This window comes from Orycteropus afer, unplaced genomic scaffold (assembly GCF_000298275.1).
Source record: "Orycteropus afer afer isolate SDZICR_OR568_19922 unplaced genomic scaffold, OryAfe1.0 scaffold00538, whole genome shotgun sequence".
Classification (NCBI taxonomy): domain Eukaryota; kingdom Metazoa; phylum Chordata; class Mammalia; order Tubulidentata; family Orycteropodidae; genus Orycteropus; species Orycteropus afer.
In genome coordinates, this window is record NW_006922125.1 from 521419 (window position 1) to 527216 (window position 5798).

Consider the following 5798-nt stretch of genomic DNA (forward strand, 5'->3'; position numbering starts at 1 on the left):
GATATTAATGATATTGTTCTATAATTTCCACAATCTGTGGGATCACCCTTCTTTGGAATGGATACAAATATGGATCTCTTCCAGTCAGTTGGCCAGCTAGCTGTCTTCCAAATCTCTTGGCATAACCGAATGAGTGTCTCCAATGGGGCATGTAGGTTTTGTTTTTTTTCAAATTATTGTTTGCTCTTTTCCCATTTACCTTCCTATTGTTGATGTCTAATTTTACAGCATTGTGATTCAAGGAATTTATTAATTTCATTTTTTATTTCTTCCATTACCCAATTGTTTTCAAGGAGGGTGTTATTCAGTTTCCATGTGTTTGCTCTTTTTCCATTCATCTTCCTATTGTTGATTTTTAATTTTACAACAGTTTGATCTGAGAAGATGCTTTGCAGTATTTCAATGTTTTTAAATTTATTGAGACTTGTTCTGTGGCCTAACATGTGGTCTACCCTGGAGAATGTTCCATGTGCACTGGAAAACAATGTATATTGTGATATTGTTGGGTGAAGTGCTCTGTAGATGTCTATAAGGTCAAGTTGGTGGATTGTATTGTTTAGTTCTTCTGTGTCTTTGTTGAGGTTCTTTCCAGTCGTTTTATCTGTGATTGAAAGTGGTGTATTAAAGTCTCCAACTATGACTGTGGAGTCATTCATTTGTTTTTTCAGTTCTGTTAGAGTCTGGTTTATTTATTTTAGGGCTCATTCATTGGGTACATAGATATTTATTATTGTTATGTCCTCTTGTTCAATCAATTTTTTAATCATTATATAATGTCCTTCCTTGTCTCTTATGGTGTTTTTTGTCTTAAAGTCAATTTTATCAGAAATTAATATTCCCACTCTTGCTCTTTTTATGGTTGCCATTTGCTTGATATATCTTTTTCTAACCTTTGATTTTTAGTCTGTTTTTGTCTTTCTCTCTAAGGTGTATCTCTTATAGACAGCATATTGATAGGCTATGTTTTCTTATCCAGTCTGCAACACTCCATCTCTTGAATGGTGCATTTAATCCATTGACATTCAGTGTAATTATTGACAAGTATGAATTTGTTGCTGTCATTTTGTTATGTGCTTTTTTGTGGTGTTGCTGATTTCTTTGTTCCATATCATTTTCTGTGCTGAACTCATTTTATTTATGCATTGTGTTATCACTTCCTTCATTGCTATTGCTTTAGCATTTGCTAAATATTTGTGCTTCTCCTCTTTTTCGTTTTAATATGAAGGTTTATCATTTTTCTTTGATGTTATCCTGTGATTTATCATTTTCTTCCCAAGTCTTGAACAGTCCATTCTATCTTGCGGTTGTCTTCCCTACCAATTAGAAGTTCTGTAACTACACAATTTTTCCCCTCTTTTTGTTTTTTAGTTGTCCTCGTTTGTCCATTGATGTCTGTGCTTCCCTGTTTACAACCTTGTAGGCTTATTTACTTTGGATACTTCCATAACTGGGTTGTTTCCTGGGTTATATCATCATGTGTATTAACCGTCAGTAGTTGTTTGCTGTTGTTGGTTATCCGTCCAAAGGACTCCCTTTAGTATCTCTTGTAAGGTTGGTCTGGTTTTAACAAATCCCCTTAATTTCTGCTTATCTGGAAACATCCTAATTTTACCACCATATTTGAGGGACAATCTTGCTGGGTATATAATTCTTGGTTGAAAATTTTTCTCTTTCAGGGTTTGATATATACCATTCCCTTGTCTTCTCACCTGCATGGTTTCTTCCAAGAAATCCAAGCTTAGTCTTATTGGTTGACTCTTGTAGGTAACCTTTTGTTTTTCTCATGCTACTTTCAGAATTCTTTCTTTGTCTTTAGTTTTGGTGAATTTGATGATGATATGTCATTGTGATTTTCTTTTGAGGGCTCTCCTGTTTGGGGTTCATTGGGCTTCTTGAATGGATATATTCTCATCTTTCATCATACCAGGGAAATTCTCTTCCAACCCATCTCCAACAATTTTCTCTGTGGTTTTATTTGTCTCTTCCTGTTCTGGAATTCCGCTTATATGTAGGTTATTCCTTTTAATGGTATCCCACATGAACCTTAGGCTTTCTTAATTTTCTTTTGATCTTTTTTCTGATTGATCCCTTTCCAAAGAAGTATTGAGGTATTTGTCTTCAATCTCATTAATTCTGTCTTCCATTGATTCAATTCTACTCCTTTGCCTGTTCAATGTGTTATCTATTTCTGAAAATTTAGTGTTAATCTTCTGGATTTCTATCTGTAGATTTTGTATCATTTCTATTTTTTCATTTATTTTGTCATTTTGTTCTTGTATTTTCTTTCTAAATTATTCTAGGATTTTCTCTGTGTTTTCCTGTTTTGTCAGTGTTTTCCTTGATCTGTCTCTTGATTTGTTGAAGGTGCCCAAATATCATTCTTTTGAATTCCTTATCAGGAAGTTCTAATGCTGCTTCTTCCTCAGGGATGTGTTCCGGGTCTGTATCCTGCTTCCTTGTTTCTCCTGCTTTATCTTGCTTCTTCGTTTGGACTGTGATGCTCTCTTGTCTCTGAGACATTATGATGTTTTTGTGTTTATAGTTAATTGGTGATAGTATGTTGGAGTGACTTGCCCATGATTTTTGTTTCCTTTGTTTTGTTAGCATGTTATCTAATTAAGCAGGGTACTGTGCTCCTCTATTTGCTAGTTGACAGCACTTATACACTCACCACCTGTCTCCTTTCCCTTTATCAGCCTCCCATATGTCCCAGCCATCCTTGGCAATGGACCCTATTCTTATGTCCTTGGAATCTGAATGAGAATGCTGTCACTTTAAATATCCAAAATGGCCACTGCATCTAAACATTCAGAATGGCTGCACCCTTCGTCACTTTAAATATCCAAAATGACCACTGCATGTAAACAATCAAAATGGCTGCATCCTCCGGAAGCCAAAAGTCGACAGCTCAGGTTGTCTCCCTCCTTGCTGTTTCCCTTCCTAGTCATTGGCTACCAATGCAGTTGTCCTGCAGCCCTTGGTGACTAGGGCTGATCTTGAGGTCAGGTCTCAAGTCCCAAAACACTTGGAAATATCCAGGCTCTTGGTGCTGTCAGAGTAGCTGACAGTCTGCAGTTCCATCCATCTCTGTACTCATTGTTTTTGTTCTGGCTTTTCCACTAGTTGGTGTCTAATCCACTTCTGTATACTTCTTTCAAACCCCAGGGCTCCAGGATTATCTTCTGTATCTCTGTCAATTGGTTTCCAGTTTCTTTGTTGAAGAGGGTCTGTGTAGTTTGTCTGCCTATTCTGCCACCTTCCATTTTATATATATATTTTTTTATTATTTACCATCCCCAACCCTAACCCAGTCTCTAATCCCCAAGTCTTCTCTCTGATCAACACAATCTCTGCTTTCACTTTTCTCATCCAGAACTATTTCTCACTTTCTCTATCTTATTCTCCCATTGTGTAGAACTTTCTCTTTGCCCCCCGGATAACTTGTTTTCAACCATGCCTCTCTCCTTCCACCTCTATCCACACTCAACAACAAACCTGAAAATAGCATCCACTTTGCACACCATTTAGCTACCTCTTTGGGGCTGGATGTTCTTGAGCTATATTTTGTGATACTCCTCTTTAGAGATCACTTTCCTGCCCACGCACAACCTTTCACCATTGCAGTATCTTTGCAAGAAAGTATGTCTCTACTTCAGATATCATTCTCATTCTGAAAATAAAGTAAAACTTTATTTCATAATGCAACCCCTCATTTCCATGGAAATCATCTTGACTCCTTGCACACCATTTATTTGGTCTCAAGAAAAGCACAGAGACTGGCCTTCTTCATCTGTTGAATAAAAACCATTATAATAAAAAAGTTCATATCTTCACGGCCAGGAACATGTGATCCTATATTCATAAGAGCTACCATTGAGACATAGTAATAGACTTCTTAAGTTTATAAATATTTTTCTGATTATTTTGACTTCAAGAATCATGGGCTTGATTTACTTATACTCCTAGGTTCATGGCACACAGTCATCAGTAGAGGACCTTCTTTTTTATTTTAAATACTTTTTTTCTTTTCATTCTCCATCTCCAGTACCATTTCCCTTGCCCCAGGGAATCCATCCTAGTGGACTTAGTAAACATTCTTTCAATCAATTACCCAATTACCCATATATTTACTTAAATATATGTGTGGTATTAACATTTTACAGGGTTTTTGCATAAATTATATTGTACTATGACATTCTCTTTATTTATTACTTTTTTCACATAACATTATGGCTTTCTAAGATTTATTCATGTTGCTATAGGTGTATTAGACTATTAGTTCTGACCTTACATGGTATTTCATCATGTAGATATCCACATTTTAATTATCCAGTCCCCTGGTGATATTTAGGTTACCTTCATGGCTACCACAAATAATGCTTCCATAAACATCTTTGCACATTTCTTAATGAACCAATTTCAGAATTAGAAACTTGATCATAAGGCTTATGCACATTTAATTTTGTTAAGAACCACCAGATTGCTCTCTAGAGTGGCTGTACCACTTCACACTCCCACCAGCAGTACATGAGGACCTGTAATTTCGTATATCATAAATAAATAAATAAAGATCAAGAGAGAGATCAGAACATCATACAGAGAAAGGAAGTACCAAGGCTGAAATATTTACCTCTACCTAACTTAGCTGCATTTCCTAGCAGCCAAGAAAAAAAGAAAAGATCATTTATTCAGCAAACATTTTATGTTATGGTTTCAAATTTTCTTGGTCTCTTGGTTGAATCTGAGGATAAAAATAAATATGGTTTTGAGAAAATAATCTGGCTAAATCAAATCCCCAAAGCATAATCATCCGGAAAATACTACAGAAAGTATTCTTTGGAGCTGAATCATCTTACTAATCATCTGATCTGTAAAAGGTTTTGAGATACTTGTTTTGGTTTGAAAAACATTTTCAAGACATGTTGATTTTTTTCTAAAAAAAAAAAAAACAACTTTAGTTTTGAATAGTAGGAAGCAGAATGCTTAAAACAGTTTTGAAGATGTTTTCTCAAAACATTGTGATGTTGAATAGTGTTGAAACAATTTTGATTTCCAAATGTTGGCTTCAACGTGGCTATGAAAACTGCAGCCGTTGGGAACAAATGATTCTCCCACTGCTGAGAGCCAGTCTGCCATGACTCCTAGCAGAAAGCTACACAGGGTCCTACACAGGGTCCCAGGTGGGGGCCTGCATTACAGGTAGTCCCCAGGTTATGAACGAGATCTGTTCCTAAGTCAAATTTGTAGGTAAGTCAGAACAAGTACAAACAGTTGTCATTTAGCATCAGTTAGTCAAATGTTTGTCTTAGTATATTGTTGTTGTTATGTGCCATTGAGTCAGACCCCTCCTTGGGTTTCTGAGATGGTATCACTATGGAAGTAGATTGCCCAACTTCCTTCCAAGGAGTGGCTGGTGGATTTGAACTGCCAGCCTTCTGGTTTAGCAGTCAAGTGCCTTAAGCACTACTCTACCAGAGCTCCTTATACATTTTATCTATGCACATGAAACACATAAAAAAAACACTTATTAAAACATCTTAAACATAACAACATAGTATATAACAATAATAATACAGTAACAATAAGAGTAACTACATATGGTTATTGGATACTGCATGGTTTAAAATCAGGAAAGGAGTGTGTCAGGGTTGTATTCTTCCACCATACCTATTCAATCTGTATGCTGAGAAAATAATCCAAGAAGCTGGATGACATGAAGAAGAATGTGGCATCAGGATTGGAGGAAGGCTCATTAACAATCTGAGATACACAGACGACACAACTTTGCTTGCTGAAAG